Genomic DNA, 16,747 nt, shown 5'->3' on the forward strand with positions numbered 1-16,747 from the left:
TGTTTGAATGAATGCAGCTAGCATTTGCATGTGCATGCAGCAGTGGCTGTTTGTTGAGTATATTCTAAACACTGCTCAGCACTTCTCACCCCTCTACAGAGCTGTAACTCACATTGCACTTCAGATACAGGGTCAGCAGCTGAGAGTACTTGGGGGGCGTGGCTGGGGAGGGTGGTGGATCTTGCATGAGTCCGAGCCTCACTCAGCACTCACTGAGTACCTGCTGCTGGTTGTGAGCTCTGCCAGGCAACCTGTGGCAGGTGGAGCTTTTTCACAGCAAGAACTTTTCTTTAGGATGTGTTCCATGTTCACAAAGGAGCTTAAGAACATGGCATGCTGCAACTAACTCATCAACGAAAAACGGAATCAAAGCGCTACTAGAGAAAGGCTGGGCTGAGAGGGGAAGACAACTCAGTTTCTATGGTTACAGACAGGACGTAAGCATAGAAAGTGACAAAGTATTTCAACCAAAAGTGACATAAGTGACCTAAGTATTTCAAGGTCATGGAGAGGCGTGGGCAGGAGTAGGATGGTGCATGTGTGTGCACAGGGGTCAAGAGTTGTCTAAAGGGGCTCAGGTTGTGAAGGCTGAACAGGAGTCAGGATGGAAAGCTTCTGTTGACTCCTGAACAGGGAGTGAGGAGTCCCCGGAATTGGTGTGGGGAGCCCCAGGGTGGTTGGGAATCTGGGCCAGTGTGGGAGCAGTGGAATGAGTCAGGAAGGGCCGTGTGCGGGTGGATGGGCCAGGGGGAGGAGACCCCCCCAACCATCTGGGGCCGTTGCTTTGGAAGAAGGTGGAATTGGGCACCTACTGCAGTCCAGGGGCTCTGCTTGGCACTGTGAAATAAATACAGACAAAACCCCTGTTCTCACAGATACCCAGACAAGGAATAAGTGAGTATTTCATTACATAGAGGACGTTGAATGGTGAGAAGTACATGGAGGAAAAAGTATGAGAGGAGGATGTGCTGAGGGGCTGCAGGTTAAATAGGGGGCCCAGACGGGCTTCACGGGGAAACTGACCTGTGAGCCAAGACCTTGAGGATATGTGGGAGGGAGCTGGCCCCATCACATCTGGGGAAGGGTGATGGGCAGGTGGGAACAGCATGTGCAAAGGACCTGTGGCAGCAGCTGGCTGGCATGTCTAAGGAATGGCAGGAAGACCAGAGTGGCTGGAGCAGACACGTGGGCAGAAATAAGGTGGGGGTGATGGGGTCAACTAGTGCTGGAGCTTCTGGGCCCCTGGGAGGTCCTGGCTCTCCCCTGAGTGAGATGTGGGACCGGAGGGCTCTGCAGCAGCACAGGGACACAACAGGATCCCCCGGCCATGGCGCTGAGAAAAGGCTGCAGAAGTGAGGCACTTGGAAGCTACTGCAATCATGTTATGAGAAGATTCTCACAATTTAATGAGAAAAGCCAGGCAGAAATACTGATACAGCACAATCTCAAATTTGTCCAAAATATATGTAAATTTATACATAGAAAAGAATAAAGGAAACAGAACAATATGCTAACATATTGTTATGTTACTGGTAGGATTATGGGCGATTTTAATTTTCTTCTTTACACTTTCCTGAATTTTCCTATTTTGAGCAATAGCCAGGTATTATTTTTAAAATCAGAAAAAGTCATTAGAAACAAAAGAGCAGATTAGGCTGCAGTCTCCATTGACCTATGGGGAGACCTCCTGAGCTGCGGCAGTGACAGATTTTTTTTGATTTTGTACAAAGCATGAGGTGCCCTAAAGAGCCTTTGGTGTCTTCGGTTTTGTGAGAATGCAGTCATTTTTTAAGAGCATGACGTTTCAGGCAAGGTTTAGCAAAGGTTTCCTCTTCCTTGGGCAGTTTTGTTTCCAGCCTTAGGTGACAGCCACCAGCTGAGGGGGATACAGACCTGGACTGACTCCTGAGGCAGATGCCAGGATCCTGGGGCTGCCCCTAGGAGAAGCTCTAAGAGCTCAGAAAGTGGTAGGGATTAGCTGGGCCCAAACAGAAGGGAAGAAGAAACCCAGAGAGGTGGGCAGAGGACTCACACTCAAGGGCTGTAAACCAAGGCCCAAGATCCAGCTGATGCTGGTTTTTGTAAATAAAGCTGTTTGAGGGACAGCCCGCCTGCCGAGCTATTGTTTATGACTGCACTCGCCACACAAGCAGCCAGTGTTTTGTTTTTTTTTTTTAAACTTCTTGTAACAGTCATTAACGGCCCCCTGGTGTTTGGTCCTTTTGGCTTCATGTACGGCCTGCCCTTCCCTGATGCTTCCAGCAAATTGCAGAAGCCACACAACGTCACCTGTACATGCTCCATATGCGTCTCTAACGGACAGGGAGATCCACAGGGGCTAGGCCATCCTCAGGGACTGGGGAGAAGGCCGGAAGCCTGGGTCACTTCCTCCTTCCCTCCCCAGCTCTGTTGAAAAGAGCAATTCTAGGCAAGGTGGTCAGCTTTGCAGCCTTGACCCTCTCTTTCAAGCTCTATGCACGTTCCTTAGCTTCCAGATCCAATCTACATTCTTCTGAGAGTTTTCAATCCTAAAGCTAGCACTTCCATTCCAGCTCATCCCTCAGCTGGATCCAAGAACAGGGTATGAAGAATTACTACAACTAAAACCCCAACTTAACCCAAAGGGACATATTTAAAAACAGGTGAACAGATGCACTGTGTTGCAAATTTACCAATAAGAAATATGAAGAAGAGCAGAGTTTCAACCAAACGTCCATCTCTTTTTAAATACAAAAGGCTTTATGGAAGTGTAAATTTGACCTCCTGGGTTTATTTTTCTGTTTCTGGTGCCAGGTCCTACCTCAGTCCAGTGGCTGCAGGGTAAGTCTGCAGCCGTAACAGAGTCCACCCTGGCAGGGCTGGCCTGGGACACAGAGGCTCAGGCCTGGCCAGCCCCTCGAGGTCTGAGAGCTTGTGTGGGCTGCTCCCTGCCTCTGATGCTCGAGCAGCTGACCTCAGGCTCTGCCTGCAATACACTGGTTGTCCCTTTCCCAAAAGTGCCGATTATTTCGGACAGGCTCCTTTGCCGTGGACAGTTCAAGGAAACTCATTCTCTAAGTGATTGTTTCCTTCATATCGAATGAAACCTAAGACTATTCCAAATTTTATTTTCAAGAGGACTGGATATTCATATTGCAGCATCAAAAACAACACTCTGGTACTAAAATGCATTTTTGCAACAGGACATGGGGGCTTCTTCCTGCTCTCTGCAGAGTGACATGGGAGGTGACTCAGGGGACACTGGGGTTGTGCAGGGCCCCCAAACTACAATTAAGGTAACAATCATTTCTAACACATAGTTCTCCCTTTGTGCACTGTTTTGTGCACTTCACTATGTCTTTAATCCTCCTAAGAACTCTTGGAGGTGGGTGAGGTTATTGCTCCCACTATACAGATGAGGAAACTGAGGCACAGGGAGTGACAGAGCTGTGCCAGAGCCTCTGCTCGACTGTCTGATGCCAACGTGGGCAGGGGCCTGGCCTGTCAGAGGGACAGAGGAAGGCCAGCATGCCAGGACAGCGATCAGGGCCAGGCATGCAGGGAAGGTGTGAGGCTGGGTGGACCCACAGGGTGGACTGCAGTGAGGAGTCTGGATTTATTTCAAGAGCAATGGGCCCCACTGGTGGCTTTAAGCAATAGTGAAGTACCCGCCTTAACTGTGCAGAAATGGTTCCTGGTTCCATGGCTGTGTGAGAATGAACTGTGTGGGAGGTGGGACCCTCAGAAGCCACATAGGAACCATGGGGCTGGAGTTGCCCTGAGGCTTTCTGCCCACATCCCCAGGGGCCCAAGACCCTGTGGGTTCCCTATGACCAGAGCTCGAAACTTTTAGTCTAGAAGCCTCTCTCCACATGCATTTTACACTATCAAAGTTCACTCAGCAAAGCAGGGGTGGGCTTAGGAATGACAAGGACGTGGTCAGGAGTCTGCAGACACAGGCACGAGGTCACGGGCACTGGGCAGAGAAGGGGCCTGGAAGAGAGACTCCAGACCCAAACGCACAGCAGATGCCAATGTCCTCAGAGTGACCTGCGGGAACCCCCAAAGCCCGTTTCCCACTGCCCCTCTGGCCCCAACCCCTCTCCTCCTGCCTGCCTGCTTGGTCACCCTGGCTTAGAGTCCCTCGGCCAGCTCAGGCCACCCCGGACCTGCTCCTTCCCTGCCCCTCCAAGAAGGCCGCTTCCCCTGCCACGTTCCCGAGCACTGACGGGAAAACTGCAGTTCCCTCCTCCCAGGCCCTTCCTCCTCTCCTGGTGTTACTTTCTCCATGGAGAGCAGAATCCCCTCCAGACTTGCTTTTCTTCGCTGTTGTGTCCTCTCTGGCAGATGTGGTCTCCAGGGTTCTCCTCTGCTTCATTCAGGCTGCATCCCCAGGGCCTGGCCCGCAGCCGGCGCTTAAGGACTGGATGAACGTGGGACCCCAGGCGGCCTGGAAGGAATTGTGGGGAGGGCACTGCCCAGCAGTGTGACCTGCTCTTTCCACCAAAGGCTAAGCCGCCAACAGAAACCTAAGGGTGGGAGGAGCAAGTGGTCCTCTGATGGAGGCAGAGATGGAAAGGATGGGCTGCCTTCATTTGTGAGGGGCCAGCCCTGAAGGAACTGTTTGTGGCAGCCAGGAATCCTCTAGACTCTCATCAGAACTTTCTCCCTAACAAACACTGGAGACTCAGCAGGGTGGTAGGGTGGAAGGGGCTGAGGGATGAGAAATTACTTCAAGGGTACAAGGACGTACTGATCACTGAAAACAGGACATCTGGAAAATACGGCTGATGTCCCAAGAGCTTCAGACTAAGACTCTTAATTGCTCTCACTTTCAAGGATTTGGGAGGTGTTTATAAAAGCAACAGAGTAGCTCTGAGCTCCTCTGAGGGGGCTGAGCAGAAATGAGATGAAGCTAGAATCAGTGCTGTTTCTCATTCTGCATCACAGGTGGAATTCAGGTGGTTACAGAAAGTCCCCCACATGGCACACACATGGTTTGACCATTTCCCGGACCTGAATCTTAAACGTGCCTCAGCCCGCAGCAGCCTGCACCCTCTCCATTGGAAACAGAAAGTATTAACAAAAGGTACCATGGAGGAGAAGCATGAAGACAAGAGAAGAATGATTCCAACTGGCCTGGAGTGTCAACGTTGGTCATAATCCATTGCCAAGTCTTAGAACTAAGGGTGAGGTGGCAACCGAGACCTGTAGGATAGATCTCCCTGCAAAGATGGGCTGCTCTGGAATAAAGATGTTTGGGGTCCCCCATGACCCCCCAGTGACTCCACATGGGTGTGCTTGGTTCCAGCTGAAAAATCAGACATGGTTTCTTCTGTACCAAACATAGCCCCGGACCTCAACCAAGAAGTGCTGCTGTCATCCTACAGGCACCCAGTGCCAAATCTCTCCACAGCTAAGTATGTTCTCACCTCCATGCCTGAAAAACTACAAGCACTCACAAGGTCTGCCTGGGGACAAGTGCCTCAGAGCCAGGGCCCACCCTCAGGGCTGCATGGAATCTGACACCGGTTTCCTCCTAACTTCTTTAAATGTGGATGGTACTTCTTAAGGCCCATCTCCAGGTTCAGACACACTCTCCAGTCCTGAGTGTTATGATTGGAACACTCAAGAAAGAAGTGAGCATGGGCCTGGAAGAGTGTGGTCCACACATTAATCCACGGAACGAGATGGTGGAAGGAGAAGCTGCAGGTCAGATTGGGGCAGGGTTCATAATCCAACAGCCAAATGTCTCTGCACTAGGAATCCTGAGAGCAGAGAACGTTGGGGGTGCTAACTGCAAATTCTGGTGTGGAACTGCTCATCAGCTGCAGGCCCTGGATGGGGCTTGGCTGGGTCTCTCGCCAGGAAAATGGAGCCTTCCTCTTCCCCTAAGGCTGTTCTGAAGATTCAGTGGCAGATGGATGTTAGAATGCACCAGAAGGATTTGAAGATGTGACAGGGCTGGGTGTTCCAAAGGAAGGTCCTGGAGACGACTGGGGTGCTCTGTGTGGGGTGACAGAGGGGCTGTTTTCAGATTGCTGAGGCCTGGGGATACAGCTGCAAGATGGAAGGGCAGGTGCTAAGTGTGGGAGAGTTCATGCAGATGAGGACTGAGGAAAGGCCAACCACGTCGGGGGTCAGGAGATGGGCTGCTGAGGGAGGTGGGGTGGCCAGTGGGCTGGGCGCAGGTGGGCCTGGTGCAGGCAGCCTCAGCCCCAGGCTCTGAGTCAGCCCCACTGCAGCAGGCTCTCCCCTGGGCTGGGCCTGCAGCTTTCCCAATGACTTGTGTGATCTGAGACCAAAACAGATGTCCCTTCAGCAACTAAGAGAGACCCTATCGTTAAGGAAACAAAGTTACCTATGTGCTGGCATGGTAACTTCCTAAATTCCTGGGCTACAAAGAAAGCTACACTCTTGCTAAACCCCCTAACAATAGGCGCTATCAGACCCCTCTGATTTATAACCCAGACCACTGCAACTCTGATGGGACAGAGGACAGACCTTACAAACACCCCTTTCTGATAAGCAACTGCAGACCTCAAGCCAGTTTCAGCAGGTTATGGAGGCTGTGCACAGGCTGTCTTTGCATCCTATAGTTCACCTGTTGATGGAAAGAGCCAAATACCACCTCATTTTAATGCTGAAACCCCACCCTAAAGTGACATGAGATGTGTGTTACGTACATGTTTGCCCATTGCACATGCGCTCAGCTCCCCTTATAAATATGCACAGCTTTCCCCCAAACTTGCTATATATGTCTGATTCTACTGTGTAACACAGACCCTGCAAGCCATAAAATCCAACTGCCCTTCCCTTCTGAGAAGTGAGAGCACCTTCGTTCCATGTCAGAGACTATCTATTTCTAGTTTGCAAACTGATGTCACCAGTAAAGCTGTCCCTTCTTCTATTTAGCCATCCTGGGGGGCCTTTCTGACAACACTCGAATGCTCACTGAAGTTTGCGAGCCACAGCCTAACTTACTCAGGCAGGAAAGGTAGAAGTGAAAGGGAAGACAAGAACATGGAAGCTCGAGGGGGTGGAAGCTGAGTCGGGGCACCGTGATGGCCACGCCGAAGGGAGGGCAGGTGGACGTGGATGGCCCAAGATGCCCTGCAGAGGGCAGGTGTGAGAACTCTGTCTCCACAGGATTGGGTGGGTGTGCGTGCTGAGGCCAGCAGGGCCCAGCAGGGCCCAGCGAGGAGCTAAAGTTAGGTGTAAAAGTAACCCCGCCATTGACCTGCTCAGTGGGAGGTACACTGCCCACATGAGTGACAGGAGAAGCCGAAAAACAGCTGGAGTCTGAGGGAGAAGCAGTCTGGACACAAGGTGGGAGCTCAGTTATTTCCACTGGCTGCAGGCCGATGCTCTGGCAGCCTGCCCCAGGGCCACCTGGGTGTTCAGCTGCCCCTAGGCCAACACACTTCCAGTCCTGAGTAGTCCCTTGAGGAGATGACTCACTTAAGCCTTCCATTGTCGCTTCCAGACCAGGACAAGGCTCTGCACTCAGCAAGTGGTAGACCACTTGGTGGACCCATGGAGGAAGCCCTCTTCCTGACACACAATTTCACAACTACTGCTTAAAGCCAACACAGATAGTCCACTTTAGTTACCAAAACAGTCGGGAATCAGCAACAATTCCTGCTGGTCTACATGCATGCAGCTTCTTTCTGGCAAGGCCGAGTGCACTGGTGCTGAGGACCAGTGCGTGCCCTGCTGGGGCCTCCAAAGGCCCTGAATTAGTGTCTGGCTCTCCAGCATCGAGGTCTTGGGAGGAACCTAAAAGTTTGATGTCTGCCTAGGTAGGTGGTGGGGGGCACCTGGTGGGCAGAGATTGCCTGGCTAGGGTGGGTAGGGTGAGATCAAACCTCAGGAACTATGGCACGAGGCTCCATTTGCCCTTTGGCCAGGACCTGACAACATTTAAGGTGGGCTGTGGCCCCAGTGATGACTGAACCACTCAGGCTGCAGTCAGAGCTACTCACTGTCCCCACAGAAGCTCCCAGGGAGGCTGGCAGTGAGGACAAGGGGCTTCACAAAAACTTACTAAGCTGTCTTGCCACAGATATACAAGAACTGCTGCAAGCTTCCCAGCTTAGACCCATTTAGAGATGGTCAGTGGGGCATTCCCCGTACTTGATGAGCTCTGTAAAACATTGAACCACAACACAACAACACTGCACAGGTGCACAGGATAGCACCTGGGCCCCACCCTGTGCCAGGACCTAGAAGGGAAGGAATTGTGAGTTACAGGTCTGGCCTCAAAGGGGCTTAGGGAGACAAAACAATCACAGCAACAAGACTCCCAGCAGCTATGGAATGTGAGATATTCTATTCTAAGATGTTAATTTCACAAAGAGCTCAAAAAGACTTAAGAAGAGAGAAATCAGGGCGAGCCGGTACCTAGGCACCTACCTATTTTTGCTGGAGATAAACAAACCCAAACTACAATTAACACCCATGTATGTGCGGATCACGCCTTGGAGGTCAGATCCCGGCAAGAAAATGTACAGACCCCAACCATGAATGCGACTGGAGTCTCCCTCTTACGTGGTCTTGTCTCATTTCTTTACACTCATTTATTTCTTTATGTCGTTAATCCAATTGAAAGGTAAGGGAAACAGTGGGTTGTTGCTGCTTATTTTCCCTGATAGGTCTAAGAATTTGCCTCCTGGACCACTCTGTTCAGACACAGACACAACATCACACTCCAGCAGACACGCCATTGGGTTCTTGCCTGGTCCCTGCCTTCTGGTCCCCGCTTCTGGCTTTCCTACCCAATGTTCTTGGCAGTGACTGAGCTTCACCTGCAGGAGGGCTTTACAAAGTGTTCCTGGAGGCGCAGTCCACACTGACACAGAAATGCAAGCAGGATTGGCAACCACACTAAGGCTGGGGGGATCCCTTCCACAGGCTGTTGCTGCTGCAGGAGCTTGTAAAAACAGAGGATGATGAAAAGCAAGAAAAATAAAATGAAACTTCAACCAAAACTGCATCTTCCCCAACCTTCCCTGGCAGACATCCCTGAGTATTTTTCCTTCATACTTTCACATCCCTTCTGATGTGGCATCATCACGGTGTCCTGACTCTTAGAAGCAGCGGCCACATCTGTCAGCAGAAGTGTAGGGAACACCAGCAGTGAAACAAACATGCGAGGGGCTTGCCTGGAGAGTGCGACCACAGGACGGGCTTTGGCGTTTGGTTGTAACCCATCTCCACGGTAAACAATGACTTTAAAGGCGTTTGCCAGTTCCTCATCTAAGGAGAAGTCCTGGATTATTACTTTGGCACTGAAGCTGGGGAGATTGAGCCCTGGGGAACCTCTGACCCTTATTTCAAAATACCTAAAGCATCACTGGCTAACATCTGCTTAGCCAAGGTGAAATGATGGGTATCATTTTTACCCTCCTGCTCCAGACACTGAAAACAAATCTATGAAACAAGATTTGCAGATATGGGACAGCAGAATGCACAGGACAGCAATCGCCAAGAGTGGCGAAGCCCGTAACATGGGCTCTGTTACTGTCTCTGGGTTCTCCAGCCTCTCCCTGCATTGAGAAGACAGAGTTCTGGGTCTGGGGAGCCACAGTGGCTGCAGGATGCAGGCCAGAGTTCTGGAGAGGAGGGAGCTGCAGAGAGAGACAGTCCTGGAGATCTGCAGAAAGGCCCCTGGAGTCTTCAGCTGAGAGCTGATCAGGGCATTCGTATGAGGGAACTATCCAGCACTGGGGAAACAACCGCCCACAAGGAGAAGGCAGAGCAATCTCTGAGCTCACATAAAGCCAAGAATAGTTTTCATTCCCAGCTTCCAGAGTGGAAGCCTCATAAATCATGGGGCATGGAGTAGAGAAGGTTATAGCCTCAGCAGTAGAGAAATTAGCCCCACATGAAAGGCTTCCCTGGCCCTGCCTAACAAAGCCTCAAAAGCACCAAACTGAGTCTAAGCAACTTAACAAAAAACAAAGCTCAAGAACATCTGTAGGAATGCCAAGATGTCCAATACCCCAAACAGTACAATTCACAAAGTCTGTAACCAGCTGAAAATTATCAGGCATGCAAAGAACAAGGAGGGTGCCTCAGAAGCATCACATAGCTCCATAAGCCCATGCAGCCTCCAGTTCACAGGAAAGATCAAGAGCCAGAGGTGTTCCAACTCAGGTGGGGATGCATAAAGTCAACTGGGAGTTGAGAACTACAGCCCCCATCCTTCCGTCCCTCTCCCACTGCCTATGTGGTTCTTGGCACGCTGGGTTTCTCTTTGAGGAATTGACGGGGTCTTTGGAAGGAGGGGGAAAGGCAGAGACCAGGACAGTGAATACAAGCCAGCTCCCTGACCCAGAGTGCAAGCCGGTGGGTGAACCCACCTGGACCACAAGGTCAGATAGGTCTGGAGGTGCTGAGGAGGAGAGAGGAGCCTCAGTTCAGCACCTGGGATACTTCCCTTGTGGCTCTCATTAGAAGTCACACCCTTCCTCTCTTCCTCCCTGAACACATCCCGCCCGGCCCAAGCAAGGACTGAAAACCCACAAGACCAAGGTAAAATGGCAAATCCAACCACAGCAGAGCTGCTCACTACTTTGAGGTAGTGCAGAACGCGGAGTGTGCACAATTAACAACAATGCCAGAGCTATCCGCTCCCAATGACAGCTGTCGTCGTGCCTTTAAGTCATCACCAAACGTCTCAACAGCATACTTAAGAGGCAGAGTTGCAAAATAATAGCCTCTCTTTGTAAAAGATAAACTGACAAGGAGGCACCTGTGCTACAGGAGCAGGAGGAACTGAGCTTGATGTTGCTGCATCGACTGAGGCTTAGAACCCAGTGGTCTGATGATGCACGCTATCATCATTGTGCTGAAGATAAGCACTCTCAAATGGGAAATGGTCATCAGCAGGAACTCCTGCTATTTTTCTGGGTATTATATTATTTCGCTAAATAAGGATTTTCATTTCGGCTGCCATTTTTTCCAGGATCTATAAATAGCATTCCATCCACAATTTTCCCGAACACCACGCCATATTAATTCCACAACCAACTAAGGTACAAGCATGCTGACATCAGACAGAGGCTTGGGTCTGGCGTCACAGAGCCTGAATCTTCCGCCCCCTGCAGCTCTGCTTCTTCCCCGGATCCTGGGGTTATCTTACCACAGCCACTGATGCCATGGCCTTTTTCTGGGTTAGTAGACACTGGGACGACCAGGAGGCTCATCAGCAGCAGCTGAGCCCCACCTTCACCTCTCATCTGTGACCCGTTGCTTACCACGTGCTCCAGCATCTCCCCACACAGACCAACACCCTGCTGGCCCACAGAGGTCCAACACCCTCAGGCTTCACACTTCTTATTAGCCAAGTGGAGAGGAGTGTGCACCCATCACATGCCCCCGAAAAGCTGCTCAAATAGAAGCAGACAATCAATGGAAAACGCCAAGAATAAACAGTTACAGCTCTAATCGAATTCTAGACCTTCCCCCAGGGAAAGGCGCCTACTTTTTCATCCCAAGCCAAATCCAAAGGCAGCAAAATAGCCCGGACACTGAGCGGCTCTGTGTTCCTTCCTAAGCAGACCTGTCTGGGGTGTGTGCTGGCTGCCGGGACAGGTGCTCTGCACCCCATCTCTGTCTGTCCTCACATTGTAGGCTAGGGTCTATCTAGGCACAGGATGGTCACTGTTCACCACAGAAACTTGAGGGAACATAGGAAAGGGTTCCTACTCCCCGCCCTTTACTGTCAGAGATGCTAAGATGCTGGCTGTCTCTAAGGATCCTTGGGATGCCACCACATGCATGTGTGGGATGGGGGCATGAGGGTCTACCTAGGTGACCACTCACGCACACACCAGCAACGCAGGGAGCAGCCAATTTCTGAATATCCTATTTAGGACAAATAAAGCAGTATCTCTAGGGGGTCTTTTTCAGTTGGTTCCTTGAGCTCCGGGTCTCCCCATTACTCTGCCTGGACAACTGATGTTAACGTGGAGGCAGAGCTTGACATTTGTGTCTACTGCCTTTCACCATTTTTTTGAACTATTTTTGGATCAGGATTCTGGCCCCATGGAGAGATTTTCCTCGCAGACAGGAGTCACTGGCGTATTTGCTAACATGCCTTCTAAGTCTCTGTGCAAGCCGCCCACCCAGGCTCTGTGTGAGCAGCCAGAGGCAGCCTGTGTCCCGCCCCCAAGTCTCTCCAACCCGAGCTGATTCCTTTCCTGACAATGCTCCTCAAAGACAGCCGCCAAGAGAGCTGCCTCTCCTAAGCGTCCACACCCTGGACCTGTGTCCTGGTTTTGTTGACATCATCCAACTGCAAACCTCACGCAGGCAGGAAACTGCCCTGCCTTCAAACCCATTCAGCCACACCAGGCCAAATGTGTTCAGTGCTCAGCAATGACACAGTGATCTTCAATCAACACAGGGATGGACCGAGGAGCAGCTTTCACTCCACAAACATTTACACCACCACCACCAGCACGGGACAGTGCTCTCTGCCTACCCCGGCCAGCCCGGCCTGTGTGTCCTTATCTTCTCTATGCCTCATGGCTAGCCTATGATGTCTGCCACTGCCCTTGTTTGAGGGGGGAAACTGAGGCTCAGGAAGGTAAAGGGGCTGACCACAGGCCACGCCCTCAATGTGCAGGTGATGTAGGACAAGCTGGGCCCAGCCAGGTCTGCTCTGAAGCCCACATTGCCCTGAACTGCCCATGGGCTGCTCATGGTCCTGCCATCAGGGCCTATGAGGAATGGGCCCTGTTCTCAGGGAACAGCCGAGGGCTGGGCTGAGGCCTGACCCCAAGCGGGTTGGCTTGGACCCTGTGCAAAAAGAGGGGGGCTGCAGGGGTGCTCAGCCCCGGCACTCATGCTACAGAAAGGGCAGAACTCTGGATGACAGAGTCCCTCGCCTGCCATCCTCCTGTGAGTTCACCCTGCCCTGGCCCACTGGTGAGGAGGAATTCCTCAGATTGGCTCATCCTCGCTCCCCTTAGAACAAGCGCCTTCTGAAATTCTGGAAAACCTCAAGGGCTAAAGACCCAGAAGGAGGGCCCTGTGGAGTGTTTGGATTTAATTCTTGTCCCATCTGCTAGACTAGAGTTCCAGAGGGTGAGAGGCCGGGCCCGCTCCTCTCTGTGTCGCTGAGTGGACACTGGAGCAGGGTCAGCCTAGGCTCCTGGCAAAGGGTGCTGCCCAGCTGGCATCTGATGAACAGGTGTCAGGGAGATGTGCCCTGGGTCTTGGCGTGGGGATGGCCGCAGGAGAGTTTCTCACATCTTTTTGCAAAACGATGGGAGAAAAGGACAAGGAGGCAGGTTCCAGGACATGACAGTAGATGGAGCCATGGACAGAGGAGCTGGGCAGGGAGTGAGGCATCTCCGGTCAGCACAGCACAGATGGGGTCTGTGCCCAGGTGCAGCAAGCCCAGCTCATGGGTGAATGCCTGTGGCAGGTGGGCGCCAGGGGCTGTGGAGAGGGGATTATTTCTATAGAACAGCAGAGGGAAAGGTACATATGTCCAGGACGGGGTCCACCTCCTCTGAAAGCAGCTGAAGCAGTGCAAGGCCAGGCTGGCTCCAGGCCAGGTGCGTGCCCTTCAGCTCACTGTGCCACTGGCAGGCCCAGGCGGAGACACGACCAAGGAGGGAGAGCACTGTGCAGGGCACACTCTCGTTTACTTTGTAAGGTCCACCGTGGGCTTAGCATCATGGCCTGTACTGCGCTGATGGGAAGCTGAGGCCAGATGAGGCCAGGCGAGGTGGGAGTCCCTCTGTGAACCCCATAGGGCAGCTGTGCGCTGGGTAGAACCCTGCCAGGTGCTTGCAGATCCCGGCTGAAGCGGCTGTGGAGGAGACCTTGGTGCAATCCTAGCTTACGTAAGCATGAAAGAAGAAACCCTCTAGTGTGAGGTGACGGGTCTGCTACATTCCTTCATGCACCAGGGGACAAGCATCACTGGGATTGTGCTGGCTGCCTGCGCAGTAGCCCAAGACGGAAGCTCCAGGCTCCCTCCTGGCAGGTGGGTCTGACTCTCTCAGGAACCCTGCAAACACCCAAGTTCCCACCTCAAATGCCTGTGCGGCCTCCCAGAGGGAAGCAGTTTGGGCCAAACCAAGACTTTCCAATCCACCAGGATCCATGCGGTGTGTGGGGTGCAAGCAGTCAGTACATAAAGAATGAAAAGTCCCAGGAAACACCTGTTCAGGCTGGTCTTCAGTGGCTGCTGAGAGCCCGGGAGCCTGTGTCCGAGCCGAGGCCACCAGGCTATGGGTGTGTGGCATAGGGCCCAGTACTGCATGGGCAGCCATCTCAGGAAGGGGCAGGAGGGGCAGTGGGTCCCCCTGCCCAAGGATGCTTGGGAGGAGGTCTGTGTCTCTGAGCCTGAAGGACAGTCCAGGGCTTCCTATCCAGGTGGGTGGAAGGGGCTGTGCCCAAGAGCGGAGGCAGAACCTGTGAGTGGGTGTGGGGGCAGGTGGGGCTGTGGAGCCCTCCTCATGGCCCTGAGGGAGGAGGGCTTTAAGGTGGCTTTTCAGACCCACAGGCAGTCATGCTGCAGGAAGGCATAGATGCGGCTGACTCCCCAGTTTGTCTCTGAGTGTGCCTGTGGAACCAGGAAGAGATGACAGAGGGCCTGCTGGACTGGGTCTCGGGCCTGCACCCACTTGCGGACTCCCAATGGTGCCTGACAGCTTCTTTCAGAGGAGGGGCTGAGGGGCCAAAAGCAGTCTTCAGCCACCTCCGCTACTGTCAGCTGCCTTGGTAAGATCTTACCTGCCCTGTAAGATTTGCTCTTAGCTTTTGAAATTGCAGTTAGAAGTGCACAAACCTTAACTGGACACCATTTTACAGCTGCATAATGTGTGCAGCCATCCCGAGATCAGGAAACGAAACCTTTCTGCAGCCCAGAACCTCCTTACCTCTTCCAGTCAGAATCCCCAAGGTCACTACTGCTCTGACTTCTGTCACAACAGAGGAGTTCTGCTTTTGAACCTCCTAAAAAAACCTATACGGCATATACTTTTAAGTCTGGCTTCTTTCAAAAATTTGACTTGGAGATTTGCCTATGCCCTTAAAGCTATTACTCTTTTGTTCACATGCGTGGTGGGAGAGCGTTCCACTATATGGATATACTGCATTTTCCTCGGCCATCCCACTGTTGATGGACACTTGAGTGGTATGCTGTTTAGGGCCATCGTAATGAAGTTTCTGTGAACATTCATGTATATGTTGGGTATCCCAGTAAGAATCTTCCTGGAGAAAAAAGTTTGGCCAGCTAAAAATGTCCGAGAGCTCAGATTTCTGACTTCTGGACAATATTGTAAGTGGTATTCATGCATTAAGTTCTTTGGTCTTAAGCACCAGGACAGAAAAGCTAAAGCAAATGTGCAAATACATGGAAACTTGCAAAGTGTTGAGGGCAGATGTGAGTCTTACAGGAGAGTGTGTGTGTGAATTATCTGCCATTGCTGTGGGAGGGCCTCAGATGGCCTGGGCAGCACAAGCAAACTAAATGTGCGAGAACTACTGGTCCCGAATATTTGGGGAAGAGGGGAGGAAATGAGAGACGAGGCTGCAAAATAGACTGTGGCCTAACTGCAAAGGGCTTTGAATGCCAAGCTAAAGCATTTGGACTTTATCCTGTAGGCAACGGGGAATTGACAGATGTTTTAAACAGACATCTTTAAGTATCTGCACACTGCGTGGTAGGTGTGGCAAATCTGGCCATGTCACCTGTGGGCTTTCGGTGCCAAGTCTGAAGCCCTTAAGTGTGTCAGGCAGGGGGGACACATGGAGCCCAGCACTGAGCTGAATAAACTGCAGTTCATTAGCCAGAGACAGTGGAGAGGCAGGAGATGGTGTGAGGGCAGGAGAGTGAAGGGCTGGCTGAGTCTACGGCCAAGAGGCCCACGCTCAAACCCTGGTTCTGCCACTCCTCGGCTGTGGGACCTTGAGAATGCTACATAACCTTTCTGCACTTCTGTTTGCTCATCTGTAAAGCAGGGCCACTCATGGTTTTCATATGCCAGTGTTGCTGAGAAGATTAAATGAGCAGGTACTTACAAGTGTCTGGCACACAACAAGCACTCAGGAAGCATTCACTGAAGCCACTCTTATGGGATGACGCTGGTGGTTACAGGATGAAAGCATGTGGTCAGCTCACCAATGTGCACATGTGGGCTTGCACTGACAAATGGCAGACACACACGCCATAGGCAAATACTCCTACATACACACACACAGCCCGAGGCTAGCAGGTGTTTTAAAGACACACGTTAAGATGCTTCCTGCGCAGCAGCTACCCTAAACGTACTCACTAGAAACTTGGTGCTTTAATTACAGAAAAGGGAAAGGAAGGCCGGGTGCGGTGGCTCATGACTGTAATCCCAGCACTTTGTGAGGCTGAGGCGGCGGGAGGATCATGAGGTCAGGAGATCGAAACCATCCTGGCTAACACGGTGAAACCCCGTCTCTACTAAAAATACAAAAAATTAGCTGGGCATGGTGGCAGGCGCCTGTAGTCCCAGCTACTTGGGAGGCTAAGGCAGGAGAATGGTGTGAACCCGGGAGGCGGAGCTTGCAGTGAGCAGAGATGGCACCACCACACTCCAGCCTGAGCGACAGAGCCAGACTCTGTCTCAAAAAAAAAAAGGGAAAGGAAATTAGTAGGTCTGGAATTAGCCTCAAAGCACCTTTGCTGTGGTGCCTCTCAGGCAGAAGAGTTGCCCAATAACCCAGAGTCCAAGGAGGACTTTGCAGACGGCCAATAACGGTTCCTTCTAAT

General features: G+C 51.9%; 1 protein-coding gene across 1 annotated transcript in view; it reads right to left on the minus strand.

The window, feature by feature from the left end:
* The window catches only part of SH3RF3 (SH3 domain containing ring finger 3), a 370,655-nt gene that overhangs the window by 116,712 nt on the left and 237,196 nt on the right, over positions 1-16,747 (minus strand). The gene's annotated exons all lie outside the window — the stretch shown is intronic.

This window comes from Nomascus leucogenys, chromosome 14, assembly GCF_006542625.1.
Source record: "Nomascus leucogenys isolate Asia chromosome 14, Asia_NLE_v1, whole genome shotgun sequence".
NCBI classification, from domain to species: domain Eukaryota; kingdom Metazoa; phylum Chordata; class Mammalia; order Primates; family Hylobatidae; genus Nomascus; species Nomascus leucogenys.